The sequence below is a fragment of the Panthera pardus genome, unplaced genomic scaffold, assembly GCF_024362965.1.
Source record: "Panthera pardus isolate Hobbes unplaced genomic scaffold, ASM2436296v1 HiC_scaffold_12, whole genome shotgun sequence".
Classification (NCBI taxonomy): Eukaryota; Metazoa; Chordata; class Mammalia; order Carnivora; family Felidae; genus Panthera; species Panthera pardus.
Window position 1 is genome coordinate 70,946,248 of NW_026526677.1, and position 16,613 is coordinate 70,962,860.

The 16,613-nt window shown below is 36.6% G+C and overlaps 1 pseudogene; it reads right to left on the bottom strand.

Annotated features, from left to right (window-relative positions):
* The window catches only part of LOC109267046 (transmembrane protein 223-like), a 47,060-nt pseudogene extending 36,797 nt beyond the window's left edge, over window positions 1-10,263 (bottom strand).
* Window positions 10,264-16,613: the final 6,350 nt, after the last annotated feature.

The following is a 16,613-nucleotide window of genomic DNA, read 5'->3' on the forward strand; positions in this document are numbered from 1 at the left end:
GTACTTAAATCACCTAGTTTTTAGATATAAAAAAAACCAAAGCATAATGGATAAATGAGATAATACAGTATATGTTGACAATACCTAGCATAATGTATGGCACATAAAAATATCAACAGATATAAGTTTGCCTGGTCTATACCAAATGTAAAAGCAAAATATCTTTTTTTTTTTTATGTCATAAAGCAGAGATTCAAGGACATTGGCCTTAGAATCATATTGCCAGTGAAGAATTTCTGCTCAGTACTTAGCTGTGTCATCTCAAGTAGGTTACTAATCTCTCTGTACTTGGTTTCCTCCATGTAAAATAAGAATCTAGTTCTGTAGTACTTTGGATTATGTCTAGCAGCATATAGTTATGGTAGTTTGTTTGTTTGTTTGTTTGTTTATTTATTTATTATATACAAGAATCACAGAGGGAGACCATACATGGAATATACAGTGTTTTCTAGTATTCCCAGGAACCCCAGGCCATATCTATTCTGCATCCTTAACAAGTGGCTTGCATCCTTAAAGTCATCCTGAATCCATGATAGTTGCTAGAACTCCAGTCATTTTGTATACATTTAATGCATTGAGAACCTAAAATCAAATTGGGGCTCCCTTTCTGAGGAAAAGGAGAGAATTACTAACATGTAGGAATCTAGTAGTATCTGCCACATAATAAGTCTTTTGCAGGGTAGGTGAGATAATGAAATAGGATGAGGTGTGTAAGATGTCAAGGACACTGCCTAGGACATAGGAGTAGAGCATTTAAGCAGCATTTACCATTGACCATATTACAAAGCAAATAAGTCACAGAGTCAAGATCTGTATGTATCTAGGTCTCCAGCTCTTCTCTATCTTTCATTTATCATGTATTAGTAATATATTAATGAGTAAAACATAGTGGGATATTTAGAGGTTTCCACTAGCTACTAATGTATAGGTTTTTAATGGGGCGAATTCTGCTTGGTCCCTTCTTCCAAGGCCTACAGGTTTACAGATTCTGAAACTTGATTTTGTCAACCTAATGATAACAGATGTGTCTTAGAGCAGACTTGCAGTAAACAAGCCTACACTGACCAATGTATAGTTATTATGATGTCAACTTATTAATTTACACTGAGACATAGAACTTCCGAAGGAAAGGATACTATAATACTTGGCCTACATATTCATTCCCTGAGGGTGACCTAAACCCTAAACCAAAATTTTATTTGAGAGTTATTAGTGAATATAATGGTAAGACAAAAACAAAACGAGCTTAAATTGGAAAATCACATCCTCTAGCTAGATGCCACCTTCTCTCTGGTGGCATGCTGGGTTCATACTGACCTTTCCACATTTGTTTTTTTTCTTTTTCCCTTTCCCCCATATCATCTATACTTCCCACCTTCTCTTTAAAAAATATTAAAATTAGCCCCCAAGTCAGTTATTGCAAAAATTTGCTAATTATTCGATGCTAAATCTTATACCTAGGTCCTGGCCCAGATCTACTTAACCTGAATTTATGGGGACTTAAAGAGAAGTAGCCCAGGAATCCATGTATTGAAAATTGCCCCCAAATGATTCTGCTGAATGACTCTCCCTAGCCTGCTTCTAGAAATCAGTGGTCTAGTCTACAGCTTTTCTAATACAGTTAATATACTGAAGTGAGAGGCAGAGGAGGGAGCTGGGGAAGTTGAAAGCACAGATCTCTCTGAGAAGACATTTTACACTGCAGGGAAGTGTTATCCTCTCCCATTCCCTTTTAGTTTACTCTGAAATTCTGAAGAACTTTCTTCCTACTTGCCTTGAGAATTATGTTATAGGAGCCACTGTGACTAATTCTGTCATCAGGGAAGGGACAATCAATCAGTACTTAGCAGACATATTCACTGGATTAGAATGCAGAAAATGATTCACATGCTAAACTAGAAGGAAAAACTTTGGTGGAGCAGAAGAAGGAACAACCACTCTTGACTGGACAGATTAGGTGAGGGTCTAGGAAGGCAGTGGCATTTAAGTTCAGTTTTTACTACTGGGTGGGATTTTGACAAGTGACAACTGAGAAATATGAGTCTGGGCAAAGGGAGCACTGTGTGCACAGGCATAGAGGTCTGACACTGTAGCATCATCTGTTTGGGCTTACACCAGAGGGCTTACACCAGAGGTCAACTCTGTTCCTTCCCTTGACTTGCCTATAACATGATTCTCCTGAGCTTTGGAAAATTCCACGTGGGTACCTGATGCTGCCCATGTTGAAAGGCAGGTAGAGTTTTGAGAGCCTGATCCAAAGCTGTGTCTTATTAACAAAAAAGGAAATAATAACAGATAGAGAGGATCAAGCCAAGCCCTGTGGGAGGTTAAAATTGGAGGTGAATAAGGTTTCATTGTCTTGTAAGTAGTCTTCTGAGACAAAGAATTGTATTGACACAAAAGTTCTGATTCATTAGCAAGATACCTTAAGAAATGAAAAGACCTTGAAGGCTATTGTAAAGATTTGGCTTTTATTCTCAGTAATATGAGAGGGTCTTGGAAGGTTTTAAGCAAAGGACTGTCAGGATCCAACTTTTATTTTAAAGGAATCCCTCTCGCTATTGTGTTGAAATACGTTGGGGTGTGGGGAGGGGATTTAACGTGAAAGCAGAGACCAATTAGAAGACTTTTGCTGAAATCCAGGCAAGTGATAATGGTATCTTGAACCAGGTGCAAGTACATTGCTGTGAAGTGTTCTGATTCTGTATTTTAAATGTACATCAAATGATAGTTATGAAGATATGAAAGAGGAAAGAAGGAAAGAGAAGAAACAAGCAATTGTTTTGACTGAGCAATGGAGTGGACAACAGATTTGGCAGAAACATTTTAGTATTTTAACACCTAGTATAACAGTAAACAGCGAATTATTTTACAGTTCTTTATAATTCCAAAGGAATTTATATTATTACATTATTTTATCATTTGGACAACCTTGAGATAGAATTATTGTCATCTCATTTTACAGAAAATAAAACTATGACTCAGGGAAATAAAATGACTTGGCCTAAGACTGCACAGCCAGTTGGTGATGGGACTCAAATTTTAACTCAGGCCTTACAGATCCATCCAGGTTACACTTTGCCTTTTAATTTACTGTTTATCTAGTATTTATTCAGACTAAGAGTACTTCTGCTTTCACAGTGATTTCTTATACTCCAATCTATGTAACCAAAGCAGCTACAGCTAATGCCATTCTGGGGAGATGCAGACACAAAGGGAAAGGTGAGAAAAATGGTTGAATGTATAACTGTACTTCTCTAGCAAATGGACACACTTAGCCATGCACACTTGTGACCTGAAGTGGCAACTTCTTTTGCAAATTTCTGAGATGTAGAAGAGTTCAATTAAAAGGAGGAGGCAATCAGGTGTCATGAAGATAGCCCTTACATTGGGACTTGAAGTTAGAAGACTTAGTTCAAGTTTTAGCTTTCCAGAATATTAGCTGTCTGATGGTGTTTCTGTCAAAAAGCTAATGCAAATGCTATTTAGGATAAAATATTATTATTAAAGTTAATAATAATAATTAACAACTCATGAATGGCACTGATCACAAATATTATATTTTTTTAGCTACCATTCATCCTGCAAAGGAGGATCTTACTGATGAGAATTCTGACGTCAGTAAGTAGAGCTGGTACTGTTGGTAAACAGAAGTGAAAGACGTTAATTCCATTGTTTTTTTTTTTAATTTTTTAATGTTTATTTATTTTTGAGAGAGAGAGAGAGAGAGAGACAGACAGACAGACAGACAGAGAGAGCAAAAGCAGAGAAGGGGCAGAGAGGGAGACACAGAATCTGAAGCACACTCCAGGCTCCAAGCTGTCAGCACAGAGCTGTCAGCACAGATCTCACGAGCTGTGAGATCATGACCTGAGCTGAAGTCACACACTCTACTGACTGAGCCACCCAGGCGCCCAATTCCATTACTCTTCATAGAAAACTTGTCATACTAAGTCCTCTGAAACACCTGGGCTAACCCTCTATTTCTTTCATTTGCCAGGAATTTTGGCTGAATTCAGGAACTCTTGATCTAATAAAAACCCTAAAATACAATGTTAGTGAAAAAATGTCTAAGCTTTCTCCTTAGCTCTTCTTCCTCTCTGCCCATTCTCTGTCCAAACACAACTTGTCACTTCAGTCAATGCCAGATGCATGGCAAGGTGAATTTATATTCAGTTGTTTGCCTGATTCAGATTGTGCATGTTTCTTAACTCTTAATGTCTCTCTGGATGCTTTGCATGTGCTTCCTGAGCAGCAGAGGCATGTGTTGATGAAAAGGAATTAACACACAGTAATCAAAATGGTCCCTGCTAGGGCAAGAAAGGGTATAATGGAATAATCTTGAAAGAGGACCATTTTCCATGGGTGTATAGATACTATCACGTGCAGCCTTGCCCATCTGTTGGCAGAACGGATTTTTAGCATATTGTCCACAGATGGATGATGTTAGGAGTGGCTACAATCGCTTGCCCCAGGCTTCTGAGCCAGAAGTGTGTCAGACTCATCTCTGGAGAATACTGCTGCTATATAGCATGTCTCACTCCTTTGCTGCTAGTGTTTTCCAAGTTGGCAACTGCATAAGCATATGATATTCGTTATTTAAAAAAAAAAAGCGAGAAGTCATTTGGGATCTTCCTAAATTATTCTCTCTAGGAAAGAAGCTGAGAGAGAGAAAGATTTTCAAATCTGATTCCAATCTCACAAATCATTTGAACCAGAGTGTCTTCCTAACCTTGGCCTGCCAGCTGCTCTGCTCTGCCTCTCCTGAACCCCATCCATTTATGATTTTCGAGCCACCTGTCAGTATGATAAGCAGGAGAGAGGCTACAGCAAGAGGGCAAATTAGATGTGAATGTCTCTGTGAGCCTCTCTGTCAATGGAAGCTAATGCAATTACATGTTGAGCAGGCAGAGGATCCAAACCAGAGAAGCTGCATGCTGTAGCAGAAAGCCACTGGAATGTGAGCTAGGAAATGGGCTCTAGTCTAATTCACAAGGGCTTCTGTATAGATTAAGTGACATTACATATGTTCTACGTCCAGTTACGACACACAGCAGATGCTCCATCTTTCCTTTTCCTAGTCCTGACTCTTTCATGAATTAATTGTGGTACTGAATAAATGAGCCATGCTCTCTACAATCTCATCTCTGGTGGAAGAAGAGCCCAGAATGAAGAGCTCATATTTAGACACTATGTTGCCAAGCACTGTGCTAAGTGTTTAACATAAATTGTTACATTTGATCCTCATAACCACCCCTTATGGTGGATATTATCGGCGTGAGTCAAATAAGACATAGAACACTCTTGCCCAAGGTCATGCAAACTTTATTTTTTTAAGTTATTATTTTAATTCCAGTCAGTTAACATACAGTGTTATATGAATTTCAGGTGTACAATATAGTGATTCCAAAATTCCATACATCACCCAGAACTCATTACAACAAGTGCACCCCTTAATCCCCATCATCTATTTAACCCATACCCCCATCCCATAACCATCAATTTGTTCTCTACCTTTAAGAGTCTATTTTCTTGAATTGTTGCACTTTTTCTCCCCTTTGCTTATTTGTTTTGTATCTTAAATTCTCACTGGAGTGAAATCGTTTGGTGTTTTGTCTTTCTTGGACTTATTTTGCTTAGCATTATACTCTCTAGCTCCATCCAGGTCATTGCAAATGGAAATTTTTCATTCTTTTTATGGCTGAATAATATTCCTGTGTGTGTGTGTGTGTGTGTGTGTGTGTGTGTGTGTGTGTGTAACCACCTCTTCTGCTTCCATATTTTTGTAATTGCTATTGTAAATAATGCTAGTATAAATGTAGGGGTGTACGTATCCCTTCGATTTAGTGTTTTTGTATTCTTTGGGTAAATACCCAGTAGTGTGACTGCTGGATTGTGGTTCTATTTCTAACTTTTTAAGGAAACTCCACACTCTCTTCCACAGTGGCTGTACCAGTTTGTATTCCCAACGGTGCATGAATGTTCCTCTATCTCCACATCCTTGCCAACATGTGTTGTTTCTTGTGTTACTGGTTTTAGCCACTCTGACAGGTATAAAGTGATATCTCATTATAGTTCTGATTTGCATTTCCTTAATGGAAAGTTTTACATGTCTATTGGCCATATGTATGTCTTCACTGGAAAAATGTTCACGTCTTCTGCCCATTTTTTTAAAATTGTATTATTTGTGTTTTGGGTGTTGAATTTTATCAATTCTTTATATATTTTGAATACTAACCCCTTATTGGCTATAACATTTGCAAATATATTTTACTATTCAGTAGGTTGCCTTTTAGTTTTATTGATTGTTTCCTACACTTCACAGAACGTTTTAATTCAATATAGTCCCAATAGTTTACTTTCCTTTCCCTTTCCTCAGGGGACCTATCCAGAAAAATGTTACTATGGCTGATGTCACAAAAGTTACTGACTGTGTTCTCTTCTAGGATTCTTATGGTTTCAGGTCTCACATTTAGGTCTTTAATTCATTTTGAATTTATTTTTGTGTATGATGTAAGAAAGTGGTCCAGTTTTCCCAACACCATTTGTTGAAGAGACTGTCTTTTTCCCATTGGATATTCCTTACTGCTTTGTCGAAGATTAATTGACCATATAGTTGTAGGTTTATTTCTAGGTTTTCTATTCTGTTCCATTGATCTATGTGACTATTTTAGTGCCAGTACCATACTGTTTTGATCACTACAGCTTTGTAATATGTAACTTGAAGTACAAAACTGTGATGCTTCTAGTTTTGCTTTGGTTTTTCAAGATGGCTTTGGCTATTCAGGGATTTCTGTGGTTCCATACAAATTTTAGAATTGCTTGTTCTAGTTCTATGAAAAATGCTGTTGGTACTTTGAGATTGCATTAAATGTGTAGATTGCTTTGGGGAGTATAGACATTTTAACAATATTTGTTCTTCCAACTCATGGACGTAGAATATCTGCATTTCTTTGTGGTCCTCAACTTTTTTCCTTTTTTAAAATTAATTTTTAAAAATTTGAGTCCAAGGTAGTTAACATATAGTGTTGTAATAATTTCAGGAATAGAATTCAGTGATTCATCACTTACATATAACACCCAGTGCTCATCCCAACAAGTGTCCTTCTTAATGCCTATCACCCATGTAGCCCATCCACCCCATCCAACACCCCTCCAGCAACCCTCAGTTTATTCTCTGTATTTAAGAGCCTATCATGGTTTGTCTCCCTATCTATTTTAAAATTACTTTTGCTTCCCTTCCCTTATGTTCATCTGTTTTGTATATTAAATTCCACATATGAGTGAAATCATACGATATTTGTCTTTCTCTGACTTATTTCACTTAGCATAATGCACTCTAGTTCCATCCACGTTGTTGTAAATAGAAAGATTTCGTTCATTTTGATTGCTGAGTAATTGTGGTCCTCAATTTCTTTCATCAGTGTTTTATAGTTTTCAGTGTACAGGTCTTTCACCTCTTTGGTTAGGTTTATTACTAGGTATCTTATTATTTTGGGTGCCAGTGTAAATGGGATTGTTTTCTTAATTTCTCTTTGTGCTTCATTAGCGGTGTATAGAAATGCAACAGATTTCTGTACATTGATATTGTATCTTAAGACTTTACTGAATTTGTTTATCAGTTCTAGAAGTCTTTTTTTTTTTTTTTTTTTTTGGTGGTGTCTGTCAGGTTTTCTATATATAGTATCATGTCATCTGCAAACAGTGAAAGTTTTACTTGTTCCTTACTGATTTGGATGCCTTTTATTTCTTTTTGTTATCTGCTGTGGCTAGGACTTTGAATACGTTGAATAAAAGTGGTGAGAGTGGACATCCTTGTCTTGTTCCTGATCTTAGGGGTAAAACTCTCAGTTTTTCCCCAGAAGGATGATGTCAGCTGTGGGTTGTTCATATAAGGGGTATGCAAACTTTAAATGACATTTTGGGTTTGTGGACTCTAATATCAAGGACAATGAGAGAATGGGAAACAATGTTTCTCAAAGTCTTCGTCACAGCAGAGGAATGGGAACACATGAGATTACTTCACATCTTCTGTTTTGTCTTTAAAATTCATATGGGTTTGGGGTGCCTGGGTGGCTCCGTTGGTTAAGCGTCTGACTTCAGCTCAGGTCATGATCTCATGGTTCCTGAGTATGAGCCCCGCATCAGGCTCTATGCTGACAGCTTGGAGCCTGGAGCCTGCTTTGGATTCTGTTTCACCCTCTCTCTCTGCCCCTCCCCAACTCACACTCTGTCTCTGTCTCTCTCAAAAATAAATACAAGTTAAAAAAATTAAAATAAAATAAAATAAAATAAAATAAAATTCACATGGGTTTATTTGCATTCTATCCCATAATGCACGTGTGATTGTTTTAATAAAAAATGAATGCCTTATAGCTGTGTTTATTTTCTGACTCTATGTGTTCCCTTCACAGTGTTAGTTCCTAGATACATGCACATCCAGAAATGTGTTAATAATCAACTTTAGTAGGTGATCTTGATGGTCCCTTCTATTTTTAATGATTTACAGGTTTAACTAATTGCTCTGGTTATCAAACAATTAGGATTATATAGGTAAACAGTTGTCAGAGTTACTTAGAAATGTAATGTTGTATATTCCAAAGATAATTGGTTAAAATGCTGTTAATAGAATAGTCTCGCTAGGCTAATGCAAGGGACAAGCTATTAGAGTTGATTGACTACCACCTCTCCTGTGTAAGTATATCTCATACAGTCAACTGCCCATGTGAGACATGTGGGCACCTTTGAAGAAAGGGAATGTGTCATTTCTCAGCTCCCAAACCTATGTTGTTCAAAGGTCAACTGTAATAGGATTTGCTCTTGAATTGTCTTCAGTAATTGATACATGTTTTACAGCTCCAGCCCTGACTTCTTCCCTGAGCTCTAAACCCTAATATCCACATCTTCCCTAAGACACATCTCAACTTCAACATGTCCTGATTCTCCTTCCAAAATCTGTTCCAACTGCAGCCTTTCCCAACTCAGAGGGAGCTCAATCCTGGTCAAAAAACCTTGAAGTCATTCTCAACTCTTCTTTCTTTAGCAGCTCACATCTAGTCCATCAACAAATCTTGAGGCATCCATCCTACACAGACATACAAAGTATCACCCCTTTCTTGTGACTTCCACTGCTACCACCATGGTTTATAATTCACTTTCAGTTTCTTGTCTGTTAATTTCAATTGATTCTTAACAACCTCGCTGCTTACTAATTGCTTTCTAAACATTTATTCCAGGGATTCCAGAATGGTCCTCTTAAAATAAATTATATAAAGTTATTATTTTGCTAAAAGCCCTAAAAGTAGAAGCCAAACTCCTTTTAATGGCGTGGAAGCCGCTATATGAGTGGACTCTGGGCTTAATGGCATCATCAGCTACTGCAGGATCAGTCCCTCAGCCACATTAGACTTGGTGCAGCTCCTAACATTTTCAGACTTATTCTTTTCTCTGGGTCTTTGTATTTATCATTTCCTCTGTCTGGCACATTCTTTCCCTAGGTATGCTCATGATTTGCTTCTGTACCTTCTTCAAGTGTTTGCTCAGATATTACCTAGAAGTTAAATCTTTGCTGATGAACTTACTTAAAATTACTCCTCTTTCTTGAATGTTTCTCCTTTACCCAATTTATTTTTCTCCACATTACTTATTATTTTCTAATATATACTAGACTTTGCTTTAAATTTATTTTTGGTCTCTTCCCCCCGCCCTCCCCCACATACATTCCTATTCATAATAAAAAGGAAGGCCCATGTAAACATAATTTTTGTTTTGTTCATTGCTGGACCTGCCAGAATCTAGAAAAGTGCCCTGGCACATACCATGCACCTATTAAGTATTTGTTATTTGAATGAATTACATATAAAGAGATATTTCAACTCTTTTCCATTGATCAAAAAACTTGTTAAAATTTATATTTTTGGAAGAAAAATCCATATTTGGATGACAAAATAAGACAAGATTATTTGATATTTACTTTATATATTAAATGTAATTTAAACGTAGGTTGAAATGACACTACATATGACAAAGACAACCTGCCTTCATGATTTGTGTAAAGAGTATATTTGGAGTTTAAATAATCAAGTTGCTTATAACTTAAAATGTTCATGATTTGTCTCTAAATTAAACCAGACACGTTCGTGTTTAAACCCAAAGCGACTTGAGGCCTCACAGTGTTTAGGGGAATGAATGAAGGTGTTCGGAACCCATGCATCTCATTCTTACCAGCTGCTCATCCCCTCCTGCTCTCAGTGTCCCTGGCATTTCTGCGACTTCCCAACACTAGGGTCAATTTTTCTGCCAAGATGAGCGAGGCTCTTGGTGCCCTCTAGACGTCCCCACAAAGGCAGAATTGTGAAACTTTCCACCAGCCCCCCTCCCGGGTCCTCCGCAGCCTCTCCCGGTGCCGGTTATTGTGGGTTCGACACCTGAGGCGTCCCCTATACCCTCTGGAGTGCGTCCAGTCCCCTCCCGGGGCCGCCCTCCGGCTGGAACCCGGGCAGGACTGCCGCCCTCTTCAGACCTTCTTCCCCTCCCTCCCGTGCACTGCTTGCCTGCTGTGAAAATGGCTGTGAACAGGTTCCGTTTTGAACTGGCCCTGGGGAAACAGGTCAGGAGCTGTGTGCACAAGGGTAAGGGATCACAGCCGCCGGGCAACCGGGAATGAATTCTTTTAAACATTTATATGTGAAACAAATGCGGTGGAAACAAGTTTCCCGAAGAACAGACAAGATGACGGAAGTGGAGCCGGGGAAGAAGTGGAACTTGGGCAAGTTCACCTACCTTGGAGTGGAGCTCGACACCGCCTACCCCGGCTGAGGCTGCCTTGGCGCTCTGGGACCCGCTAGAGCCGGAGGGGGTCGCAGACGCCCTGCTACAGCGCCTGCGCAGAGCGCGCAGCGAGGCACCGCCCTGGGAGGCGGCCAGGTGGGAAAATGCACCTGCGGGCCTATCTGGACTTCCAGCCCCAGGTAGTGGGCTTCTGCAACAGCCCGGCCTTCAACCAGGTGGAAGACAAGCCTGAGATGATTGAATACTACCTGAGGCTTAAAAGCATGGTTGGCCCAATGTCTGAGCCACCCAGTGCAGTAGCTTTATAGACTGCTTGCCAATAAAGGTACAGCCTTCTCTTAAAAGGAAGGAAGGAGAGGGGCGCCTAGGTGGCTCAGTCCCAGAAGCACAGGACTCTTCCTTAGGCTGGGGTCATGATCTAATGATTGGTGATTCTGAGCCCCGTCAGTCAGAGTGGAGCCTGCTTGGGATTCTCTGTCTCTCTCCCTCTCTCTTCCCCTCCCCTGCTCCCTCTCTCTCTCTCTCTCTCAAAAATAAATAAAGTTTATTTAAAAAAAATAAAAGGAAGGAAGGAAAGAAGGAAGGAGAAAGCAAGCCTCTAGAAGGGTATTGGGTAACATGGATTTAAATATTTAATTCCTTTTTAGTTATTTACAATAACCAAGATTTGGAAACAACCTAAATGTCCATCAACAGATGAATGGATAAGAAAATGTTATATATAAATACAATGGAATGTTATTCAGCATAAAAAGGAAGGAAGTGCTGTTTTTTATAACAAACCTGGTGAACCTTGAGGACTTCATGCTATTGAAATAACCTAGTCACAAAAGGACAAATACTGTAAGATTCCACTTATATGACGTATCTCAAATAGTCAAACTCAGAGGGTAGATTGGTGGTTACCAGGGGAATGGGTTGGGAAAAGTAAAGAGTTGCTATTCATTGGGTATAAAGTTTTAGTAACACAAGAAGAAAAAGTTCTAGAGAGCTTTTTCCTGGTCAAGTTCAACATTGTGCCTATAGTTAACAATACTGTATTATACACTTAAAAATTTTTTGAAAGGGTAGATCTCATGATAAATGCTATTGCCACAATAAAAAAAGAGAGAAATTAAAATGGATACATATACTCTCTTAATGGCATATAAGCCCTTGCATAACTGAAAATCTTAGAAACATTGAACTAAAACAACTGTTCTGGCTTACAGAAGAAGCAGGAAGGTCTAGGGAAGGGGGATTATCTGCGTGGAGAAAGCTCCAGAACTGAAGAAGACTCTTTACCAAAGTCATACACAATGTAGTTTGTATTCTAAAGTCCTTCCTTTTTTTCCCTTCCCAGTTTTAAGTATCCCAGTTCAAATGCCGAGTCTTTGCTACATTCCCTCCCATTCTTTTTTGTTCTTATTGGGTGTTATTTAATTAGTTACTAACCAGAGGTGATTTATTAATTCACCTTTTCATTTAATCTAATTTGGTTGTAAATGTTTATATCAACTTCTTTCTTACATTTAGTTCTGATATTTGCTACAGTAAATGGTTGTGAGCTTGTGCATATGTGAGAGAGAGGGAGAGAAAGGGAGAGAGAGAGAGAGAGAGAGAGAGAGAGAGAGAGAACCATGGATGATTACGATCCTTATGAATTCTGATTGGTTGAATTTATTTGTGTTCCAACTATTAGAGAAAGATGCATATGTGCTCAGGAATAAAAGTAGCAATAACCAATTTTGCACTAGTGTAGGATCATATGTGTTTCATACTTTATATGATATTTTATTAAGTCTAAACATCTAACACTACTATCACTATATGGCTACTGCTACTGCAGCAACTAGCATTGCAGGAACATACTCTGTGCCAAACACTGTGCACTTCACTTCATGTACATTTTCTCATTTAATTCTCCCAAGAAGGCCTAGACAAATTAAGCTAATGGTGGACCTTCTTGAACACACCAGGTACTTTCTTGTGTCAGTAGATGTGCTGTTCCTTGTGCCTAAAAGTTTTATTCTCTTGTATGCATTGGGTCAGTCCTATTGAGCCTTCAAATTTTTCTTTGGAAACCTCCTTGGGAAGTGTTTCAAGATGTGGATCTCACCCACACCTTTCCCTCTTACTTCCTCTTTGTCAGGCACACTTCACTGTTCTTTTTCTTTTCACAATTAAAAAATTACTATGTTTATGTCTTCAACTTTCTCTACTAGTTTAGCAGATTTTACAGTGCTCATGAACAACCTGTGACATGAAATCACATGCCCAAAGTCACAAACTCATCACTACTTTTTTCTTTTTTGTCTTTCCACATTACATTTAAGATTTTATTCCTTGTTTCAGATCTTACAGGTTAATGAATCTGCTAATAGATTTGTTTCTTTAAATTATTAAAATCTACTTTCTCTTTCTTGACTTAGATTTTATCTAACACTTCGAGTATCACGTTAAATAGTAGTGAGTTAGAGCGAGCCTGATCTGGTTTTCCCAGAACAGTGCAGGTGCAAGTAGTTGCCCCGGGTAAAGCCACTGTGTTAATATAATTAATGCTTACACTTTAATTCTCAGAAATGTTCTGTTTTAGGCAAAAATTTCATAGTCACTTTAGAAATTGTGCATAAATGGCATACATCTCTCATTCCTGACTTAGTGGGAATTCTAATGTTTTTCTATCAATGTCATGTTTGCTATACGTTTCTAGCAGATTTATTTTTAATCTTAAGAAACTTTCTAGTCTCTACTTTGTTTTATTTTGATCAGGAATTGGCATTGACTCATCAAGTGTTTTTATCATACTTGTTATATAGGTTATATTTTTTCTCTTAATATGTTAATCTAGTAAACTATGGTAATGGATTTTCTAATATTGAACAAAAATACGATAAACTATATTTATCATGGTGTATTACTAGTGTATCAATTTTCACAATTTGATGTATAGTTTATTTGGGATTTTAAAATCTATGTTTATGAGAATAGCCTATATAACTACTTCCCACCTTGTCTGATTTGTGTTCCAAAGTTATAAAAGCCTAATAAAATGAGTTATAGATATTTCCATGTTTTTCCATGTTCTATATTTATATTCCATAATCAAATACACCTGTAAAATATTTAGGTATATGCCTTTTAGAGTCATTTAAAATTTCTTTCATGATCTTTTATCATTTTTAGTTTTTCTGCATTTTCTATTTATTTTTGTTTCAATTAGATAATTTATGTTTTCCTAGCATAATATTCACCTATATTTTCAGATTTATTAGTATCAAGTTTTACCTAGTGTTTCCTTATATGTACTCTCTATATGTGTAGCTCTGACTCCTTTCTTACTACTAATATTAATTGTGGTTTGTCTCTCTTTACTTGATTAAATTTGACACATGTTTGTCAAAGTATTGGTCTTTTCAAATTAGAAGACTTTGGTTTTAATGATCACTTTTAATTTTCTGTTATTTATTTGCATTCTTATATTAATTTTGACTTAATCATTATTATTTGTATTTTCTTTGTCTTACTGCTTATTTTTCAACATATTCAGTTGAATGTTTAATTTACTCTCAGTCTATTTTTTAATGTACACATTTAGTGTAAAATATTTTCTTTGGAGTACTCTTTAGTGGCTCTACGGATGTTAATATGCAGGGTTTTTACAAATGTTCATTTCTAAGTAGGGTGTAATTTCAGTTAAGATTTCCTCTTCATACTAAAAAAAAGATCTCAGAAAAGAGATCCCAAATGAACATATTTCTTCTGCATATCTTTTTCTTTAATTTCAAAATTTATTTTTTTAGTCAGTGAATATAGACTATATGATTTTGGTTTTTTGGGATTTGTTAAGATTTCCTTTGTGGTAAAATCCAAGATTAATGTTTATAAACGTTTCATGGATGATGAAAAGAATGAAAAGAAGAAAGCTCTAAATAAGTTTGATTATTCATGGTATTTGTTACTTGATTCATCTAAATTTTATTTCCTTTTTTTTCTTTTGGCTTCTTGATGTATTTGTGAGTTCAGTATATTAAAAAGGTTGTTATTGTGGAATTTTTGTGTGTAGATGTTTCTATTAGTCTTTGCTTTATATGTTCTGAAACCATGTTGCTAAGTACACATAGGTTTAGGACTGTTCTGTATTCTGAGTAGGTTCTTACCAATTCAAAATATCCCTTTTGACCCTCTATATTAATTTCATTTTGAATTATTTCTTGTTGGACATTAATATTCCTACACCCACCTTTGTTTATTTAACATTTGTCTGTCTCAATGTTTTGCATATGCAAGGATTGTGTTAACTGAAGGTGCTATGTCATTCAGTAACACAATTACATTATTTTTCTTTAGGCCTCAGCTTTAATTTATTTGGGCTTTTGTTTGTTGGCCTAGCCATCGTTACTTGTATTTTTATTGTATCTTTCACTCCAACTTTGTCCATTTGTAATGGCTCTATCTCAGCCCCTTATTTCTTAGGAATTGAATTTGGGGCTTTTTGTTACTATGCAAAGAGCAAGAAAGCGTTTCTACTGGCTTCTCTCTTATGACCTAATTTTGCTGCTGATTTGTCCTAGATTGTGAGGGTGGGCACTGGCCTCCCAGAATAAGAACTTTTCTCTCTGTATACATTTAGAGTTTTTAATATCTACTTGGAGTGTAGGGTGAGGTGAATATACTAGGGTTCATGATGTGATTTGAGCTCTTCAGAGACAAGTATGTGACAGTACCACAATACACAAGGAAGCAAAAGGTACACATCATTCTTTGAACATGTCAGAGTAGAAATGCATTAATATAGTATATGTAATAGATATGCCCATGTAACTTGGCTTTATTTAGGTAATTTGGAAAAAAAAAACTTGAAAAAATTTTCTAAAATGACTTCTGGATAACACTCTTATAGTCTTCTAATGCTCCTGGCACACAGTCCACTGGCTGCTCCACATCTCCTAATGCTACTGTGTCATCTATTGCTTCATCCAAAGCTGTTGGAGACATCCAACATGTCTGGTGAAAACAAAAGCAAAAAAGAAAGGAAAAAAAAAAAGAAAGAAAAGGGAAAAGAAAATCTTCAGCTTGATCCCTAAAAGTTAATGTGCTGGAAGAACCCTGAGAAATCAGCAAATAGGAGGAAAGTTGAAAATAAAATTAAGACTTCCCATGGCTCAGTAAAATGGCTCTGAAGGTGACACTATCAATCCTGATTTTCTTCTCTAAAAGTCTTAGGAGATAATTATGGAAATAGCAATTAGTTTTCAAGACTGAAAGAAGAAAGTGTGTACAAATTATAAATTTTATATCAGCATTTTCAAAATTCATTCTATGAAGCTGGACTCAGAGGAGACTATTCATAAAAAAATAAAATTCTAAAGTTAATATACATTAGCATATTTAAAGTTCTTAAGCAAAAGTATCCATTTAACTTAGAGTTATTAGGTTTTCCAAACCTTTAAAACTCTAAAATCTTTTATTTTATGAAACACCTATTACTATTTAGCAGTTGAGAAAGCCAATTTACTGCATTATGTCATTTTCATAGACATATCATATAATTTATTATTTAGCATTTTTCCTGTTATAGAAGCATGATAGTTATGTAAAGCTTTATTTTGTGACAACTGGTAAAAATACAAGGTATATATAAATAAGCCAAATGTGTCTGATATATATATGTGTGTGTGTGTGTATATATATATATATATATATATATATATATATATACATTTATACCACATGACTAGCCTGTTGATATAAATGTTTACATGGGTCATAAACATCAAAAACACTCATATGTCATGGCAAAAATAAATGCCCTTGGTTTGGAGTAAAAGTTAATTTAAACT